The 22,810-nt window shown below is 39.4% G+C and overlaps 1 protein-coding gene and 1 pseudogene across 5 annotated transcripts in view; one reads left to right on the forward strand and one right to left on the reverse strand.

The window, feature by feature from the left end:
• sorcs2 (sortilin-related VPS10 domain containing receptor 2) overlaps nt 1-22,810 on the forward strand; it is a 393,875-nt gene that overhangs the window by 222,070 nt on the left and 148,995 nt on the right. The gene's annotated exons all lie outside the window — the stretch shown is intronic.
• On the reverse strand, nt 20,975-21,093 carry LOC146523337 (5S ribosomal RNA; annotated as a pseudogene).

The raw sequence follows: 22,810 nt of genomic DNA on the forward strand, positions 1-22,810 counted from the left end.
CTTGTTTTAATGCATTATACACTTTCTTTATGGAAACATTCACTCAATCATTTTATACTCCACTGTTTAAAAAAGACTTGATGGCAGACCAAGATCAAAGCTGGGAAATATTTTACTTGTACTTCTTGACCTTGCTCTCATTTGTCCATAAACCATGCCACCTTTTTTTTTTCTGAAAATCTCTTAGTGTATTTAGTTGTTGCACCGCATGTTAAATTATTTTCAGTAATCCAAAGCAGCAAAGTGGTGCTCAAATGAGGAAGGAGAGAAGAGAGCAGAGTGCGTATCTGAGCAGTCTTGTGAATGACTTTGTTGAGCAGAAGACCTAAAATACAGATGTATTTGTGCAAAGGACTAAAAGATTGTTGGCAATTATGTGTTGAAAATATGTATCTATACTGCAATATCTTCGTGTGTAATTGACCTAGAAGCTGCTTGAATGTTGAATTTTACAAATGAGTGTGTCTGTTTGGTATAGTGACCACAGGCAGTTTGTGAGGACCTGCTGTTAATGCTTCTGTATTTGGTTTCATACATTGACATCTCATTTGTCTTATGTTACTTTAACATAAAAGCTTGTTGTAACCTCATTGGAGAATACGATGTGAGTCTATATCGCACGTTTGGATAAATGTATCCATTTCTCTTACATCTGACTGTGGTTATTGTCCATGGTGCTATTTGCGTGCGTGCGTGCGTGCGTGCGTGCGTGCGTGCGTGCGTGCGTGCGTGCGTGCGTGCGTGCGTGCGTGCGTGCGTGCGTGCGTGCGTGCGTGTGTCACAGAGAGAGAGATATGCTGTACATTGTAGTTCCCAACATGTAACGGCCTGAGGTGCACATTAACGCGAAAGGTACCCCTCCACGTCCTTATGGAGCGCTCCGGATTCTTAATTTAAGCGTGGCTTTCTATGCGCTTCCCTTGTTATTTGCTTCGCGGCTTTCTATTGCAGCCCTAACCCGAACCTAAACCCTAAGCTTATCCACGCCTAACCTTAACCATAACCTTACATTTATAGACTCATTCCAACCCACTCTCATGCCTTGGAAGTATGTAGCATTTTGGGTTGAGAACGTGTTGGATCATAACAAATATAATGTGTTCTTATTAAAAAATATAGTAATGAAACAAGTCAAATGTCAAATTTATGAAACCTAAAACAATTCCATTCTGGTCATAGTAACACCAGGCAGACTCTTAATTTTAGTTATCTGGAGAAGGCTATGACACAGGCAATTTTTCACTGTTCATCGTGTCATCCTGTCTTGATATTTCAGAAACTTGTCCCAATCTTTCACTGATTATTGTGCCCTTTGTTGCCAATTTCCGGACGTCTTCTTGGTTACAAAGTGTAAAGAAGTGGCTAAAGTATGGCCTTGAGGCCTCACATCTTTGCCAGCTATGAGGGTGAGCCCTTTAATCAGTAATCCCACAAATGGATTCTGATCGTGAGTCATTTGTTTTCCTGGTCCTGTGTCTGGCCACATGTCCCCAGCAAGGGAAACGCCTTTGAGGTGATGTAGACTGAATATTATACTGTCTACAGGGTAGGAAGAAAGGAATTAATGGTTATAATTGTCGCTTCAATTCCCCCCTACCAGCCTCTAGCATTTTCTTTGTAGCTTATGAGAGGAAACATTTCCTTTTGGCTTTTCAGTAAGAATGATAAATTTCATTATTACACTGAGGCAGTAATCACTGACTCCAGAACTGTGTGCTTTCATCATTCCTAATTGGCTAATAAATTACCTCCACTGATGAAAAATGGCATGTGTGCAAACTTGTGATCAGATACACTTTGTCTTACAAACTAGCTCAAGTTGAGAGCATAGGTGCAAGCAGGAGAAGCGCTCTTTGAAAATTCACAAGAAGGAAGTATTATTTAAGGGGGGCTTTTCATCATTGATTGATAAAATGCAATGGAGAGTGAGGAAGGATTATAAGATTTATGAGATTTGAAGATAAACCGCTGCGTGTTTAATTTAGGGGACAATTAAAGCGACATATCACTGGTGCTACATCGCTGCACATTAGGCTAATCCCCATGGAGACTGTTGTAATGTTTATTTAGACACCAGCTCCTCCTGGGACGGAAATGTGTAGGGGGATTTGTCAGATGATGTGTCCTGCTCAGTGTGAGCTACAGAGAATACTAATGCTCACCACAGGACAACAAATAATGCTGTTTGTTTAGTTGGAATAAACCTGTGTGATAGTGTGCATGTGCATAATTGTATTTTACTTTTAGAAGGCTTTGTTGCCCTGTATGATAAGTGGACATCTATGAATTTGATCCCAGGTGTATAGACATAATGGTTTTTCAGACATATCCATAATACCTGCTCCAACAGTTGACAAAGCTTTCTCCTTCTTCTCCTTCTTCTTCTTCTTTTTGATTTGGCATTGCCATAGCAGATGTCATGTCACCCTGTGTCTAGAATCATCAAGACAAACCTCTGCCTATCGTCCTGAACTATATCTATGAATCTTCTCTGTGGTCTTTCTCTTTTCCTTCTGCCTGTCAGCTCTATCTTCAACATCCTTTATCCACTCTTCTGCACATGTCCATAACACCTCAACCTTGCCTTTTTAACTTTGTCACCAAAGCTGATCTGCCCCTCCTGATAAACCATTTCTAATCTTGCCTCTCCTGGTCACTTCCAATGAAAATCTGAATATCTTCTCTCTCTGTCATTCATACACATTTATTCCATCTTGCTTCCACTGACCCTACAAACTGCCTTATGCCGGGCTCACACTGTGCGATTTTTTTCAGTCGCGCGATTCAGCTCCTGCTCAAACTGCACGATTGACTCGCAGGGGTTAGAAGTTCGTAGGTCACGATGCAGGGTCTCACACTATACGACCCGATGCTCTGATGCGACACGAGTGCTCACACTGTGCGTCCATAAAATGAAGGTTATAACAGAAATTCTGTCGCTTGCGCTCCCTCTCTGTCTTTCACTCACACAGACACGCACACCACTATCAACTTTGCTAAATTGCTAATGAAAAACATTGATCAGGCAGCTGTGATTGAGCAGCAATGTCCATCCAACTATTTTTATAGTTGTTGTGGTCGTGATAATTCTGTGAGGCCACATCGAAAAGGCTCGGATGAGCTTTCCAAAGTTCTACAAGTGCCTCCATCGCGGAGGCACTTGTAGAACTTTGGAAAGCTCATCCGAGCCTTTCCTGGACACAAGATCAGCGTGTGATCTTGTGTCCAGATCACACGCTGCACTGCCGTGCTGCGCCATCTTTTTCGCTGACATTTGTGTTTGCACGTACGCAGTGTGAGCAGCTGCGGTGACACCCTCGCGACCAAGCGATTGATGATCTGGAGCTGGTCGTGAGGTGTTAATCACTTCTTGTTACCCCACGTATACTACACGATGCACGACGCACGATGAAGGCCATAATCGGGCCGATCGCCAAAACGGTCGCACGACTCAAAAATCGGCTCAAAATGGGCCAAAAATCGCACAGTGTGAGCGATTTGTAAGTACCATCATTCAAGGCCTGCCCAGCCTGACGTGTAGTTGCATTTCATAGAAGGTGGCCCTTATGGTTAAAATGGGGTTCCAGTTATGGCATTAGTTACGCTGTAGATCTGACGCAGAAGCATAATTAACATTTGTTTGGAAAGTAAGAAGATAAAGGATATCTCTTTCATCCATTTTATTTCACTATTTATCCTTTTAGAGCTGTCATGGACGAGTCTTTCTTGGTGGGCCGAGAAATGGTCCATTACACCCACACCTCCACAACCTCTAGTGATAAAGACCCCATGACCAGATTCAAACCCAGCACCATCATAACAAGCTTGTGGAAAAGTATGTGACATGTGATTAAACGTTCTGTTTGTGTAATGAGAAGACATAAAGACAATTTTTTCTTTTCTTTTTCATATCCAGCTGTTTTTGGGTTCTGTGCCTACTTCCTGTATATTTCAGTATCCCCCGCAGCCTTTTACAGTAGCTGTTACGAGTCAGAGTTAAAGATCTCTCCAAAGACTGTACCACTTTTTCTCCTTTCTTTCTTCCGGTTGATCAAGCAACAAAACATGCTGTCTCAAATATGTCTCTTTCACAAACGTAAAGCAAAACTATCATGTTTTAAAAAAGAGAGAGAATAAAAAAGCTAAAGAGGCCTCAAAACAGAGTGCTAATGACATCCATGTTTCATAAATCACAGGACCAAAATACTATTTACTGAGATTGTATTACAGATTGCACAAAATCTCTTTAGCAGTACTATGGGGACTACTACTTCTACTACTATTACTACCATTAATGATAATAATAACACTAAAATGGAAAACATTAATTCAAACTTATGTCAGAAATAAGGGAATGCTTCCAGCTTAGGTTATGTTATTTCCACAGTGCAAGACACAGCCGGCCACGACAACCCATTTCTGTGGAAGGAAATGGTATATGAAAATTAATTCAGTTTTTCTGTGGAAGAAAACCTTGCAAACAACACCAGATATTTCATCATGTACTCTGGTATTCACTGAAGGCTAAAAAAACAACAACAACAAAAAATACAGGAGACAAAGACTCAAAGTCTGTAAAGGTAAGTTTAAAGGAGTGCCTGTTATTTTAGAGCAGTTTAAGGTCCATGTGTCTGGCCCCAACTGAGAAACCTATAAACCCCCCAGAGGACAGGTTTGATGAGAGTACACAGCAGTGGAAACAGAGTGGGTCTAGGCAGACTTGAACGAGGCAAAAGGCTGTGCTTTTTCCTCCCCACCAATTACATACTCAGCAGGTGTTTGAACGCTTAGCTGGTAATCCTTCATTCCATCCCTCCCCCCATCTATCTGTCCAACTGCTCATCCATCCTCCACTGCTGTCTTGCTTTTTTTTTTTTTTTTAAATTTTGCTCCCTGCTGTAAGACCAAAAGGGCACTCTAAAGTCACCAACCCCCATCTCCTGTCTACCACACACATTTTCCTGAACCACAGACAATGGAGATTAACGCGGGGATGTTTTGCTGCCAGTGGTAGTAGTACACTGCACAAATTGAGTGGAATGATTTGGAAGGAGGACTACCTCCAAATTCTTTAACTTCACCTTAAAAATCAGCAGCTAGACATGTGAAACTTAGACACAATTGGGTGTTCCAAAAGTACAGTGATCCGAAATACATAAAAAAATGATTTTGGAGTGTATAAGGCAGGCTAACATTAAACTTCTGGAATGGTCCTCTCCAAGCATCATCATAGCCAGAATTATGCCAGAATCATGTTGACAGCTACCAAAAGTTTCTGCTCAATGTGCAACTCGCTCAGGGTCATTTAACCAAATATTAGTGGGGATGTATGTATAGTTTGACCCTATATCGATTAGAGAAAATCCAAAATAAATTGTAATGTGATATGTGGACCCATGTTTGATCATTATAGAGAAGCTGTGGTGTTAATGGTTGGTGGTAGGTTATATCAAAGTTAGCAAGCTGTTGCTCACAGTAAGACAGTAATTTATTAACAGATATTAATTCTGCCCATTTTCATTCACTTATCTTTCTTCACAAGCACATCCACTAAATCATCAGTGTCCTTTCCCTTTTGCTCTGTTGGTCTGCTGGAGGTTATGACAGAAAACCTCAGCAGTATTCATACAGAACAGTGTTTGGCCCACATTCTGGGAGGGCCCGTTTGGCGTCCTTTGCTTTAACACAGATAGATCAGGTCAGTCAAGGAGAAAGCCACAATCTCCACCAATGTTTCCCTTCTTTTCAAGCTTTGTCTTTTATCTGTTGCCTATCTGTTCTGACCACATCCCAACTAGAGCAGAACAGGAGGGTGAATCAACCATCATTGCCCTTGAACACTCTGCTGCACTCCAAAAGAGACAACAGAAAGGGAGAGTTGTTATATTAAAGCCTTGTTGAGCCAAGGGGTTTTCGCTATTCCCTTACTAACCCAGGGGGCAGTTTGTTTCTACCAGCAAGTAGCGTTTTGTTACAGTTTTCCCACTAAAGGAGGATAAATCATTCTCTCAGCTCCACTTCTAAATTGCTACCTTCTCCTAGCTAAATGCAAGTCTTTTCTTTCTCTTTTTTGACCCAAAGATCTATATTCCAAAGATTGTGTGTTTAAAAACCTTGACACTTTGTCACAGACAAATTTAAATGTGTCAAAAATGGGCAGGAGACTAACAGACCTAGCATTGGCAGGTGACTAATCTCTGAAACATGGAGCACAGTAGGTCAGTGTGATTTATGGTACTACTAAAATTGCAACAAAAAACAGCATTGTTTGAGAACTGGACGTTCTGTCAATACCCTCTAACATCTGATAAAATAATGACATAAAAGATACTTTAAAGCTTTAAGTCTTTTGTTATTTAACTGAAAATAAGCAGTTAAATCTAAAATTTGAGATTTTGAAAAATGTAATGCCAATAAATAGTAACCAATAAAACCAATCAGCTAAATCATTTAAAAGTCACTTGTCAGCAATATGTCTCTCATATATTAACGATGTAGAAATGGCAAGTTTTAAAGTGGTGTTTCATTTGATCTCCACTCAGCACAGGCATAAGAGTATTTTAGGCATCATTGCCATTAGCTAAATGACATAATTAATTTTAATTAGCCAGATTTGTAATAAGCTGCTGCCTGGAGCATTTTATTTGTTATTTAACAAACAAAATGCTTTCAGCATCTGCAATCAACAAAATTATCTCTGGGTTTGCCAATTAAAATTTAGACGCCTGCTATCAGAATATTTAGAATTCTCTTATTTTATTTAAATGCTTTTAGATTTAAGCTTTTTATTTCCTTCTGATATTTTTATTTTTCACACCAGTCCGTTAGAACATTCTGCGGAGCTTGCCTCATTAAATTTTACAGGCTGACAAATAGTCATAAGTCTGAGTGAACTGACTACAAAGTTAAACTGGCTATCAGAGCTTAACCCTGGAGGCCCTGTTGGAAGGTCGGGCTTACAAATAGCTTATCAACTTATTTTGAGTACAGTTTAGCTGTTTTAACTTCCATAAAGTTTAACAAAATATTTTTTGTTGACAAATAACCAATTCAGCTGTTGAGCTACAAATACTGTTTATGAATCCTACTTAAAAACAGGCTCATTTTTAAAGAATTAATAGTTATGAACTCTAATATAACTTCTCCTCCTTTTTAAGGTTTTTTTTTTTTTTTAGACCATCATGTGTGTAAAACCAGATTAACTGTAATAGCTTTTTGCTCTCGACAGTGCTGCTGTTTAGCTCCCGATCGATGTCTGTTTCTTTCATCCAATCTCAGCCACTCACCATGGCTGTGACCTGTTACCACAGTAATCAATTGCTGACATTTTACACCAGGACTGAAGATGCACCAGCGAATTAGGGCAATTATATTGGAGGAGAAAAGAGGCACAGAGCAAAGAAGAATGTGGAAAAAATACCACCCTGGAAAAATATAAGGAATGTAAAGGCACTGCAGCTGTTAGTTTATTAGAGACTTAGTGAATTAATAATTACACCAATTAATTCTATAGATTCAAAAGTGAATGCCATGTTAGATCCTTTCATGTGCATCACACAAACAAAACAATAAAGCAGTGAGTATATTATGTAGCTATGCAGTAATGTATGTTATAAAAGTGCCTTACAGAACGGCTGACCTGTCTTAGTTCTGGTAATTTAGCAGCACCATATTATTGTGGATTAACGTGCATAAAGACATATATAAAAAACTCCACTAATGTCTTGGTTTAAGTTAAAAACATTTTGGAATGTGGAAAGTTAGTGCAGCAATTTAGCACTGGCCAAAATGTAGCGCCAGACCTCACATTATGTTTTACAGATGACTGGAGACACTCACTCTTTCCTGACCTCCTCTATATATATTGATAATGATTCAAACCAAAAATGTTTGGAATATAAAGAGAGACTGCATACTATGTCCAGATACACCATATAGACCTGACATAAAGACCTGCCAAAAGATGCAGTTTAAATTGAGGTATATGCCATGTGATGAATAGTTATTTGTCCTAGTTTGAGTTTGGTTCCTTTTTAAGCTTGAATGATTCTTAGATCAGTGTTAAGTGACTTAAAACGCATTCCTCTGAAAATGTACAGGTACAAGGACTGGACTGAACGTGAAAGAAAAAGCAGATAATGTCCATATGTCTTGGAATCTATTGTTATCTTGCAGATAAACCTAGATTTTATGACGTCACCACCCTTTGAGCAGCATTCAGAATGTGTTCGAACATATCCAGTTCCTCAAGGCAAGTACAGCTACAATCTGCTGCTGTGTGGCAGTCTTTTGTAGAACAAGTCTAAATGTGCTGGTTGTGTTTGTTATTTCAATTATTGTTGTGATATAACAACACAGGTGCAGCAAAAATGACGTGAATTTAGTCATGTTTGTGCATTTGTGTTCATGTTTCTGTGTGTATCAGTACAGCTGGTGAGGTGTGTTTGTGTGCGTGTGTTTGCAAACCTGTGATTCACTCACACGCGTGTCGAATAGGATTGTACTCCTCACAGCAGGCAAGCAGAGGATAATTTGAATTAGCATATCGGCACACAAACCATGTCGTTTTGTTCACATCTGCCTCTAAAATATATAAACATCTTATTCTCTGCTGATGTTTTCCTTAATCTCTGCAAATCCCTTTAAATGAAGTGATCCATGATGTTTCAAGCATGCAGGATGTGATACACTTACTCTGCTTACTTTCAGCAACATTCACCAACCAGGAACTTTTAATATATATGTTGATGAGCCTGAATTTGAAAATGTCATCAACAGTAAATACCATTTATTTATGCTGTAGTGTTGATCTGGGGAAAGCCTAGTTTATTATGATGTTTTATTAAAGTATTTCTGTCATGACAGCTTGTGCCAGCTCACTAAGTAAATATAGTCTGCCAAATTTATGATATTTTAAAAAGGACAATGGAGGACTGCATTGCTCTGATGGTTGATCCAGTCCTAGTTTCATAGGGTGACAGGTTTAAGTAGAAAAATGTTTTTAGCATATGACCCTGAGAGGTTACTATTATTGTGCCACAAGCATAATTCATATATCATACACATTTTTTCTGTTCGACATATGAGGCATGTAAAAGAAAGGGATGGGTAACAATAATTTGGACGGTTATCTAACTGGCATTCTTTTGAAAGTTATTTCAGTATTTTAACTCATATATCCAAAAAAGTTTTAAAAAAGTTAATTTGTGATCTTACAGAGCACTGTGTGCGTGAACTGCTGAGAAACACCAAGGGTTTTGTGCAGTCTGATCTCTGTTTAGAAATCTAACAAAAAATTTAAAGTATTAAAAACTACTTTGTTTCTTGTGAAAAGTAATTTAGTTTTCTATAATACATCTGCTCTATGAAGTTAAATTCTGTTCTGTTTCATGATTATACCAGAACTACCGAGGACTAGAAATATGCTGGACTCATCTCAATAAACAGCTACAGCGCAGGACCAAAGCTTTGCTGCTGTATTCAGTAGGCAGCTGTCCAGCTGCATCACTTATGGATTTCTACCAATTTACCACTGGCATTACAAATTAATAAAGGCTCCCTAGTGACAGCTATCAAAGCCACAAAACAACACATGCTTTCATTGGCATTAAATAATGCAATTCTTTCCGATGGCCATGATTACAATAAAAAAGCTAATGAAAAAGTTACATACTTAATTAAAGTAAGTAATTAAAGTATTATTAAAGTATTGGGAAGTATTCTTCTTCCCAAAAAAAGGTGGTTGGAGAAGTCCAAGTATTCAAAATTATAATAATATTGTTCACACAGGGCAAGCTTACAAAGAAAGATAAATAAACTTGTACGGGTAAATCAATGATGCTGAAGTACTGCAATCTGTTTCACCTGACAAGTTTGAGGATGACTAATGGTAGGTAAATATTTGCCTTCTATCATTATCTGACATTACCCCTTACCTATATTTTATATTTTTGTTTTCCTGTAATTAACTAGACCAGTCACATACTTATGCCAAATACGACACTTCTCATTAAACAGGAAAACACATTATACCTGTTAGAATTCATGCATTCTTCCAATTAAGTTAACCCTGAGTTAATCGCGTCATCAGAAACTGGAACACTAATACAGTATGCACTTTTCACAAGAATGTTAACTTGACGTAAACAGTCAGCAGTGATGGATTTGTAGCCATTCTGCCAAGAGTTTGCTGACGTGTCTGTAGTCCTTTTACAAAGTGGGACTTCAATAGGAAATTCCAGCTGGCATTCACTCATTTCTACATGATCTCAACTATGAAAATCAATATTTTATAGAGCATTATGCTGCTGTAGAGTGGTACAGTCAGATACTTAAATAAGTGTGCTTTGATTTATTTCCCATGTGCATATTGGACTCATGAGTCATGGTGAAAGTCGACAAAACTGTCTAATAAAGGAGTCGGTACAAATGATTTGAGATTGTCACCTTTGTAATTTGTTTGCAATATGTGTGGACAAGAAGTAGACCAGAGTTACAATGTGGTTTATAATGCTTTTTTAAGTGAAGCAATCACGTATATTGTACCTGCCACTCGGAAGATCAATTACAAACTGATTCAGTTCCTCTCCTTATAGCTTTAGCTAAGCTTGATGGATCAGTGTTATTTTATCTTCTCTTTGGTTAGGAGACATGGAGTAAGCAGTGTCCGAAGGCAAACATCCCCATATAAATGACTGGCGGATCAGTTGAACTAAGCAGTCAACACTGAAAGATTTCCGTTCTTTTATCATCTGTATCTCTTACAGAAATATTTATGATCGTATATCACATTGATCCAGCCACTAGTGAACAGGCTAAACAGATATACAGTGGCAAGCTTAAAAAAATCTTCTCAGATTGAGTTTCATTTTAGTTGTAAAGAAATCAATTTAGATACTGTGTTTGTTTTTTCTCCTGTCGATACACATGGACATCTTTTCAACCGGAAGAAGCTAACAGCTAATCTTTAATGGTTATGGAAATATGAGGATTTTTTTTCTTTATTTCTACTTTACTTGATCTTTATTTATCCTTCACCATTATATAATACATTCTCAATCTGTTATAGGAGTGCTGTAACAGAGCTGTCACCTACTGCTACACTCACTGCTCTTGATATGAAAGTGACAGCCAAATAGCTGTGAAGTAAATATAAAACTTGACATCAGTTTTGATTTTATTAAAGGTTGTTGCCTAGTGTGGGTGTCTTTGCTTGATGCCTGAAGGAAAAGGATGTGTTTGGCTTTCAATGTAAATTATTGTTGCAGGAAGACAAATTCAAGTTCACAGTTTAATGTTTTATGAGTTTAACACTTTTGTTTTTGTTGGATTGCACAGTGTTCAAACAAACAAAAAAAGATCTGTTAAGAACAACTACAAGCTTGCTATGTATTCAAGGCACCAAATGTTTATTGTTGACTTTTGTATTTTAACTCAATTACCTATGGATGTTTGAAATGAATGATTACCATCAGTAAAGTCATTTTTGATTAGTATATCAAGTTTGAGATAAGATAATGGCATTAATTTGCTGTTGTGGCCTTATTAGCCTGCTAGTTTTGTTGCCAGTCTATTTACCAAATTCCAGTATGTTTCTGCAGACCTCAAAATGGAAAATTAAGAAGATATACATTTTTTTTTGGCATTTTCATAACATTTTTTCCTTAAGTAGATGTGGACAAATCAATCTTTTGTGCGTAGTCAACCACCTGAGGAAAAAGAAGTGTTTATATAGATATACTGAATAGTGGAACTTTGAAATTCATGGTAGTCGTATCCAGTGTTTTCCACGGCACACACTTGACATTAGAAAAATCACACGGCACACCAACAAACAAAAATGTTACAAAAAGCAGACTGATGATTTTCCACGCACCAGGCATAGCGGACTTGGCTCTGTTTGTCCCCAGTATACCTTATTTGCGTTCTTTTGACCACTACTCAAGCTAGGGCCTTTATCTGGGTCGGAATTTTCTCCAGGACCCAGGTCAGACTGACTACTTTTTCTTTTCAGATACTTATTTATTGCTATTACGCGCTGCGTTGTCTCACTAACAGCATGACAATTATGTAATTTCTTCTTCATCTTCTTCCGTTTTACTGGCAGTTGGCAACCTATTAAATTATAGCAGGTAGTTGTACTGCCCTCTAGTGGAAGAGAATGTAATTGCTCTGCCCGTTACTCACGCTGATCGCTAAGAGTACCAATCAGGTGGAACCAGATAATCTTAGGAAACACTGGTCTGATGTAGTCATGGCAATTCCAACAGAATCTCTGCAATTTAAGCCACTGAAAACATGTTTATTTACACGCTTCATGCATCATCAAAATCATTTGATTATCAAACCACCACCCCCCCCCCCCCCCCCCCCCCCGCCCAAACAAACAGTGAAATAGTTCTGTCACACTCAGCCCTTTGTGTTGCCGCCAGTCACTGTCCCGCCCATGCTCATATAAGTTCTTGCATGTTCCCCACTGTCACATACCTCTAGATTTCTCATTAGCTGAAAATGTGTGGATCTCTTTCTCACCGACACATCTTGGCATTATTCAAATCATCTGTCCCCAAATATAACCCTGGAAGATTTGCTTGCATATGCCGACCCCTAAAATCCCTTACCATTACCCTCACACACTCTGGTTTTGAACACAAGTTTAAATCTTTAACAGCATAGTAATAGGGTGAGGATGATAGAGTCAAGTAGACCGGGGTTTAAAACATTGAAGGGGATGGCAGAACGGGTCTGCCATTAAGGAGCTCACTGCAATCAGAGGAAGGCGGAACCGACTGCCATCTTGATGCACATTTTGAAGAAATCTCCACGGGATGCTTCCTTTGATCACTGTGATTTCCCCACAGTGTTCGTGTGCATTCTATGAGCTTGTATGTGTAATTTTGCTCTGTTCTGGCAGCTAGTGGTTAGTCCATGTCTCTGTTTATGCAAATGTACTTGTGTCCTCTGTTTTCAAGTATCTGTCAAGGTGTCGGCTTGTGTATCTACTCCCAGACATAGGTGAGTGTTTGTCTGAACCCACATGGATGCCTCACCACCTACCCCCTACTGTTTAGTTGAAAACAAGCAGTATCAGTAACAGCAGGCTGTGATGGTAGAGTGGTTGTTGTTGTTGTTTTGTGTGTGTGCGCGTGTTGGGATATAGGGGTGACTTAATGATAACTTGACATTGCCTTCACTGTGGGATCAACACAGATGTAGTGGAATTCGTATTTATAGACTAAATGTTGGTTGAAGGAGAATGAATGACTCGAGAGGAAGGAGTGGATAAAAGGAGATGAAAAGAAACATGGAGTTGATTCGGCAAGTTGGTGGTTTGTTTTTTCTTTTTGACAGGAAATAAGTGATACAGTCTGTTCAAGTCTGAAATCAAGGTGGGAAAAATGCCATGAGAAATCAGTTATTAATTTGAGGAATGTTTTATTACCAAGCTGCTTCATTTTAAACTCATTTCTACCTCCAGCCTCTCACATACAGATGCTGGGATGACAGGAGGCAACCTGTCTCCAAACAACTGTGGTCCAACATGGACTCATTGTAATCACTCTTAGTCAAATCTGGAAAGGTTTGCCAATAATTTCCATCCAAGCTATAAATGCAGACAGATTGGCAACATGTTGGAGTTAATCTGAGCCCATCTGCACCAGTGAGTGCAACTTGTCTACGATGTGTCTCTTTGAAATAGGAAACTCTGCCTAAGCAGATTGTCGACTGCTTGTATGCTGGTTATTTCCTATAAAAGCAAGGATGCTGAGCATCTATGTCATTTTGCCATTAAATTGCCATCCTAGTAGTAAATGTGAACTTAAAGTTGACACACCAGCTACTAAAAACTAACTTAAATAATGTAGTAGTTTAGGTTGTGGAGATTCTACATTAAAAAATACTATTAATTTTACAGTAGGGCTGCTCAATTAATCGAATTTTAATCTCGATTACGATCTGGGCTTTCAACGATCATCAGTGTTGGGTAAGTTACTTTAAAATAGTAACTTAGCTACATTACTAGTTACTTCTATCAAAAGTAACTCAGTTACTTCAAGTTACTCGTTACTTTCAAAGTAACTAGTTACTAGGGAAAGTAACTTTGGTTTTACTCAGAATTCTCTTGTTAATGTGTTGCTTCCATAACTTTGCCAGTCTTCTAGCTTGCTTACTTGCCACAAGTGCACTGTGCCACCTACCAATAGAAAGGAAAAGATAATGTGCATGTTTCCACGAGAGAAATCCCACGCCTGGACCGTCATTGACTGCTGCCATGATTCTAGCCTACGTCACAGCGTCATGTGCGCCTTTTACATCCAACACAAAAACTGCAGTCGTGATGCTTTGATTGTACTCAACTTACTGTACTGTAACTCGGAAATTCTGCCTTCTGAATAGGAAGATGTAGGTAACACCAGACTGCAGATGAGCTGCATACAGGGCTGGACGGGGACAAAAAATCGGCCCGGGCATTTTGACTAGAGACTGGCCCACCATTATAGGAAAAATCATAAAGCCTTTGAATGAAAACAAACGCTGTTGTGACAGTGATGTTCACTGTTTTGATGGTATATATCCATCAATCGTTTGTTGTAAGATTCAGATAATTATTTTTTAAAAGCTAGACATTTTAAATGAGAATAAGAAAGAAAAGTATTTCTTTGTGCCCACCTCTCCCTGTTAATGCCCTACCTGGCCCCCCTGGCAAAACTTTGCTAGATCCGCACCTGCACAGTTACCAGCTGTCAACTACCTAAAAAGGATCCTGGGGTTATCTGTCTCTCAGAAACAGTTCATAACTTCCCTTCAACTCATTTATGTCACCTAAAAGGTAAACCTGTTTCTCCATCACCTGTTCAGCTCTGATGATTCAGTAAGGACATCTCCTGGTTTCATCTTCATGTTTCCCTCTCACCAGATAACCAAACCGATATCATGACCAGCAGCTTTTTTGCAGCTGTGGCTCCAACAAACATCAGCTGATACTAGAAATTAATATTAAATCAATTCTAACAACAGCTGATCAAGCTTAAAAGTGCTGCTGTTGTTTAGCGTGACATCGGCTGGTTTCCTCTTTCTGGCGCAAAGTGGGCGATAAACAAACAAGAGAGCCGATCAGCTGATCATTGATCAGTTTTCATGATTGAAGTAGAAACGGGAGAGGGAGGGGGGAGAATGAAAGAAGAAGAGGCAGCTGTGCAGCGTAAAGACAGAATAACTCCAGCTTTGTGCCTTTTTCATTGTAGCTGAATTACGGGACAAACTGTTCCTTTTCGCCTCAATAAGAAACGCGTAATATTTTCTCTGAATACCAGACGGGACGGTTGGCAACAAACAAAATAAAGTTCAACATCATTAACTTCATAGCACCCACCCAGCTGTATAGAAACTCCGTCATGCTAGCTAGTACGCAGTATGGAAAAAGTCAGAATAACGAAAATAAACTGCACCTAAACTTGGTTTATATCTGACCCAGATAGACTGCAGGTCACAACTTCTTACCTGAAGTTCAGTTCACACTTGGACTGGCGGCCGCCTCGGGTCTCTTTTCCTTCTGCATCCCCTTTCCCTCATCCACCTGCTGGCCTCCACCACTTGCCAATGTTACAGAATCTGTGGTGGAAGCTCCGCGATAGCCACCACACGAAGTAACGAGTAACGACCCTATCTAAATCCCAGTAACGACTAACGCGTTCCTGATTTTGGCATAATAACTAGTTACCGTGCTCGTTACCACAATAATAACGTAGTTACTGTAACGCGTTACTTAATAACGCGTTAGTCCCAACACTGACGATCATTAAAAATGACTGAGCGATTATTAGCCCCTCCCTCATGCTTTACTCTCGCGCTGCTCCGTGTGGCAAATCGAGCGCACCTCTCTGCATTTCGAACAAGTGTCACAACAATTAAGAGCAGCGTTCTCCAACCTTATAGGCGCCACGGACCGGTTTATGCCCGACAATATTTTCATGGACCGGCCTTTAAGGTGTCGCGGATAAATACAACAAAATAAAACTAGTACCGGTACCGAAAAAAAGAAAAGTTATTCATAACACACGTGAAAAGACCAAGGAAAACCGAGTAAACGATAAAAACGATAACAAAATAACGCTGAAAACTGATAAAAACCCTGAAAACTATACATTTCACACCTGAGCCTCAACTCTCGCGGCCCGGTACCAAATGACTCACGGACCGGTACCGGTCCGAGGCCTGGGGGTTGGGGACCACTGATTAAGAGGACCCGAGGGAAGCTCGGAAAGCTAAGCAGAAGTTATTTGGAGAGGAGAGTGACGCTGTTGGTTGAAAAGAGGTAAAAAAAACTTCAGTGGTGTGGAAACATTATGGGTTCGGAGTCAGACGTGGATCAAGTAGACATAGTGTGTAAACTTTGCTACAGTGTCGTAGCTGCACCACAGAGCAGCACTGCAAAGTTCACTAAACATAGATGTTTACATTTTTCATTTATTTTTTATATTGCAGACATTTGCACTGTTATCAGTATTTGCACACTATTTTATATTATTTTTTGACAATCTTTAAAGTCATTATTCCAGTGGTTCCCAAACTTTTTTTGCTGGGCCCCCATTGTTTTACAAGAAAAATGTTCGCGCCCCCCCCCCCCTCGCCCGCGCACACACGAACACATCCTCCAACCACACACGCCCATATTTTGCTCCATTGCGGTTTATTTCACACCTCAAACATTTAGTAAACAATTAAGCAAATACAAGTAATCTGCAATAAATTACAGGTAGTAAGAAAATAAACTACTAAGTCTTTTACGCTACGTCCACACCTACACGGGTATTTTTGAAAACTCAGCTGTTTCGTCCACACGTAAATGGCGTTTCGAATCACCGAGAACAGAGATTTTTTAAAACTCCTTTTTTGCGTTTACGTGTGGACGAGGAATACGGAGTTCGTCACGCAATGTCAAAGGTATGTGCCTTTTTTCACCTCACGCTGTGTGCACATTATTGTTTACATGAGATGAATTGCAGAATGGCAGACAGAGACGAAATACTGTTAATCTGACTATCTACAGGTTTTACACGCTTACATATACACGCAGTTACTGTCCCTCCATTTAGAAAGGCAGAGGCGTCATGGTGTAATTATTTTACATGTAGTTGGTTTTTTTTTTCCTGTGTAATAATATTCAACATTGCTATCAATACATTTTTAAATTGTGGCAGGATGAGCCTGATGTTATTTGTATCCCACTGTAACTTTACTGTATAAAGAGCAAACATCTCCAAAATGTCAGGAGTAGTTAGTCATTACAACAAGTGTTTATGAACTACAAATCAAGAATGTGGGATACTGTTTGTCCGTGATTTAAACAGCCCAGCGCTGCTCCTAACGAAGGGAAAACCAATCCTGCAGGGAGACCTACCTCGGCACTTGTGCAGGTGAAACCAAAGGGAAGATATGCTTCACCATAGAATGAAGTTGGTTTGGAAACACATTCAGCTATGCTTCATCTCCTGCTTTGCATTCGTGTGGGCGCCCGTGCTAGCAGTGTCCAAGCGTTGTTTTTTGTTTTTTTTTCCCTTTTCATGCCGCGCCCCCCCTGCAATGGCTCTGCGCCCCCCCTAGGGGGCGGGCCCCACACTTTGGGAACGTCTGCATTATTCAATACATTGTTATTGTTAAATAAATATCGTCAAATAATCGAGATCTCAATTTCAGTGAAAATAATCGTGATTATCGTTTTTGCCATAATCGAGCAGCCCTATTTTACAGTGTATTAGTACACAGTGTACTAGGTTTTAACATTACCTTAATGATCCTGTTATCTGGAAAAAGGACAAAATCATTGACCGCCTTACTTATCACCGCCTTTACCCAGGGGATGCCATACCCTGCATTTACGGACTTCCAAAAATCCACAAGGAAGCTGTCCCACTCAGACCCATAGTCAGTAGCATAAACTCAGCCACTTATAACATTGCAAAACACCTTGCTACCATCCTTGCTCCTCTCGTGGGGAACACCCCACACCACATCAAGAACTCCACCGATTTCACTGACAAGGTCCAGAAACTTACCCTGGATCCAGATGAAACCATAGTGTCCTTTGATGTAGTCTCTCTCTTCACTTGCATACCCACCACGGAGGCAGTGGAGACTGTCAGAAAACGACTACAAGAAGACAACTCCTTGGAGGACAGGACCAACTTCACACCCGATCAGATTTGCACACTGTTAGACCTCTGCCTCACCACTACATATTTCAAATACAACGAAGGCTATTACAGACAAAAACATGGCTGTGCCATGGGCTCCCCCGTGTCACCTATTGTAGCCAACCTTTACATGGAGGAAGTGGAAAGCAAGGCTCTTGGCTCTTTCAAAGGAAGAGTACCCAGCCACTGGTACAGATATGTAGACGACACCTGGGTCAAAATCAAGACACAAGAAGTGGAATCCTTCACTGCGCACATCAACGCTGTGGATAAAAACATCAAGTTCACCAGGGAAGACACGAAGGATGACTGTTTGCCTTTCCTGGACTGCGCTGTGCACATTGAAGAGAATGGCAACCTCAACATCGAAGTTTACCGGAAGCCCACACACACGGACCAGTACCATTTGACCTTAGAACTGAAGAAGCCTCTCGGATGAGAGGTGAAACGTCTTCAAGTAACTTAAAGAAGTCCAGACGCTTTTCTTTGCAAGCTCCTTTGACTACGATGACCTGGATGACTGAGAACCTTCACAGACGATCCTGTTATCTATGTCAAGCCTTTTCCTTTTCAGTATAAGCATTGCTTGATGCTGTGTAGATAGTGATTCTAAACCTTTTTGGTGTCTCTTATGTGGTAAAGGGTTGGTTATAGATCTGTGTGGTGTATGTATATGATTAAAAAGAATTTTAAACTGAAATGTTCTAAGCTACTTAAGCAGAGTAACTTGCATAAGAATAAAAATGTGAAAAAAAGATGCTGAAAATGACCATGATGTATAATAGGTTTAGATGACTTGTGTTGTGACATTATCCTGCTAGAAGTAGTCATTAGAAGATGGTGGACTGCAGCAACTGGATATCCCGGTATTCAGTAAGGGTCCAGGCTAGACCCCCCATGCTAAAACCAAGCACTGGAATGGTGTGGCTACGTCTGCAGCCTGTCCACAGCTCGGACAAAAGCATTTCACTACATGCTGTACTGTGTATGTGACAAATATAATTTTAATTTGTAGCCATTGAGAGATGTCCACGAATAACAACAATGTAGGAGGTTATGTGTTATGATTATTTGAAGTGTTTGATATTAAGAACAAAATTTGCACCAAGAAGAGATTCTCAACAAATTGCAACACTACCGCCATCAACGGCTGATTATTAGGTTGATTACTAAAGAGATATTGGCTCAGTGGATTCATACTGTTAAAATCAGACTCAGAGCTTCAATAGAAATGGGAATTTATCACTCCATGTATTTTTTTTATTCTTCAGTTCTTTTGTTTTGCTGACACTGTCCCCACTTTGTAACCCATCAAGGTGGGAATGGGTCAGATGATATCCTCCTCTGTAAAGAACCACTGACCTTTATCACTGACACTTTTATGAATAAACTACACTGTTGTGATGGAAATCTCAGCAAATTCAGAACCAATATTCTTGGTGAATTCTAAACCTCTTTGTGAATGTTGGACAGTCTTTACATATTTTAGATTTTTTTTTTTTTTTTACATATTTTGTTATGATCTTTGTGCTTTCTCCTGGTGCCACCATTATCTCTGGGTCTACATTTATAGTCTTTTTCCTTGTGTTGTTTTTTTAGAAAGCCATGTGAGCAGCACATGAGGAGGAAATGAGATGAGAAAATGTGATGTAGTTCCCTTATTAGAAATCATTTGTTCACTAATAACAGTAAAGAATGGAGCCCATTAAGATTTGATATTGTGGGTTCATGTGAGCTGCTTGTGTATACCATAAGGTTGTTTTTATAATCCATAACGCACTGTTCTCCTCATAATACCCACCCCCACTTCTGTAATAACAATCTAACTTCATTGTTGCAGGTGTCAGATACTCCCTGAATGATATCCTCACTGACACGGACACACGGTCAGAGCTTGCCATCTTATGGTCAGCGCTGTAATGAGAGCTGACCCTGACACAGATACAGTATCCAACCTGCATATTGCACACCGCATCCTGCTCTCCTTGTCTGGTCTGTTTGCCCTCCCTCCCCTTCCATTATGCAGCCGTCACAATCCTCCAAGATGACAATGACACCCCCACACCATCACCACCCGTCTCTTTTCAAACCTTGTCTCACATTCTCTCATCTTCCTATTATCGCTTCTCCAATAAGCCTTGAGGTCCAGCAGATAGGAGGGGGCCGATAGGAGGTCATGGCTGACTTTATTAAAACACGGGTGTCTATTAATCTGTAGTCCAAATCACAATGAAGGCGCAGGAGTAGAGGAATATAATAAAGAAAGAAAAGGGCAAGGAGAGGCTGAGGTGGAATACAAGGAAGTGATGAAGTCTGAGAAATAAAAGGAATAATGGTTAAGGGAAAAATGATTTTTAAAAACCCTGAAAAATCAAGACTAGGGGAACAAAAGGTTATGGGAGCAGTTTTCCATCAAGCAAGGGCGAGGAGGGCTAGCAGTGAGTATCTTGTGGAATCTAAAAATAGACAAAAATTAAAATATACCAACGTAAAGCAGTCTTTTTCCTTTTAACTATAACAATGTTCTGTCATAAATGAGTGGTTCTTATATAGTGCTTTTCTACTCTGAGCACTCAAAGCGATACAACTAATTCATTTACACCCATTCAGACCAGCACTCTAAGCTTTAAGTTCTTTCTAACATTCATACACATTCACACGCTGATGGATGCATCGGAGGGCAACATAATTAGTATCTTGGATACTTCGGATGCAGACTGGAGCAGATTGGGATCAAACCACCAACCTTCCAGTTAGCAGCTGACCTGCTCTACAGCCACCCACTACAGCACCTGGTATTCCCAGGCGGTCTCTGATCCCAGTACTAACCAAGCCCAACCGTGCTTAGCGTCTGAGATCAAACGAGATCCGGCGTGCTCAGGGTGGTATGGCCGTAAGCGGCCTCTGTCGTGCTTTTTTGCATCCATCCTTTACGCCAGTGCCATTTTGTGGCTTTAGTTGTCTCTGGAAGCAGAATTAATGCTGCTTGATTATCGAGCCAATATGTATTTGATTCTGATGGTTGTGTCTGTGTCCCATTAACAATGGCTTTTTAAGCTAAGAGCTTGGAGCTGGTTGTTTGCCAATGTAGACGGTGGAAAAATCTCTGGCTTTTGACATGGAGACCAATGAGAGATTCAGCAATTTGCCACTGGCTCTGCTTTCTCAGTTACTATCAACGCTTTGTGTCGAAATACAGCTAGCATGAGCGAGTAGATAAGCACTCTTATATATCATCATAACAGATGAGCTTTGTCAATCTTGTCAAATCTTTAATAACTCATTTAACATACCAGTAATGGTTTTAATGATAGAGAACAGAACTCCTGACATGTCTGGTTTAATAAAACAGGAAAGTTGAACAGGTGTAGATTCTGTCACCACTTTCAAATAAACATCTCCTAAAAATCATTTGGTGTACCAAAATTTAACCAGTTGTTTTGCTGATACTAAACACATCACACAGTGATCAAGGCTTTTAATTCAGCTGTGATTTTTTTAAATATACATATACACATACATACACACATACACATATATATACATACATATACACATATATAAATGATACTTCTAAGCTGATTAATATCTGCGGTGGAATTAACAGACACTACAAAACTATGAATATGATGCATTACTGTAGATTAAACAGAATATAAAGTGTTTCAAACAAGCACAACTTTAAACATCTGCAGCAGTAATACTGATCCATATAACACATAGAAACATTTTTTCTGTAGAATAAATCTTTTCATTTTTGATACTTGCTGTAGAAATTGGCAGTGATGGAGATTTATGTGTAATGAGGTATTTTCATAGTATTTATTGCTACTTTTGTTAAATCAGTGGTTCCCAAAACTTCTTCAGCTTCTTGTCATAGTCAGCTATTTAGTAGTGACCAAATTTTACAATTCTACAGTAAAGAATGGCTGCAGATTGATTGATTGATTGATTGATTGGAGGGTTATAGTTTCTGCTTAGCTTTCTATAAAACTTATGATGATAGTGTATGCAAATGCAATTAAACCCATGCAAGACATTTTCTTATTTTCTCTTATTTCTATTCTTTCCACTTTTGTTTTCATTCAGTTGTGCACATAATTCCATAATTCATGAAAGAAAATTAATTAACACACTGTCACTGCTTTGCCTACAATTTAATGAAAGTAAAACCATTGCTTAATTTAACTTCCTCAACGGCTTCCAACCTGTATTTTTCTAGCTAATTGAATGGACTTGATTGCGCAGACTTATTTGGCGTAATTGGTTTGATTTTTTTTTTTTTTACAGCATGCAGGTTTATCCGAGTTAGCTGAACAACACCGCTGGGTTCAAACTTTCTCTTGGTAAAGAAGTATCAAATAGATGGTTTAGGTGAATTAATGGGCTTAAATGTCATTAATAAACATAGTAGAAATTTAGTTTTAGCACTGCTTTCTAACACCAAGACTTTGACTTACAGAGCAGAAATTACAAAATTTGCCTTCAATATCAGTCGTTTTCTCACCATAATTCCAAAACACAGTAATTTACTGCCCAAAGAACAAATGGGTTCAGTGACATTTGTAAATGAGATGGCTTACTATACATTCTATATTCTTTAATTTAGCTTACTT

This window comes from Neolamprologus multifasciatus, chromosome 3, assembly GCF_963576455.1.
Source record: "Neolamprologus multifasciatus chromosome 3, fNeoMul1.2, whole genome shotgun sequence".
NCBI lineage: Eukaryota > Metazoa > Chordata > Actinopteri > Cichliformes > Cichlidae > Neolamprologus > Neolamprologus multifasciatus.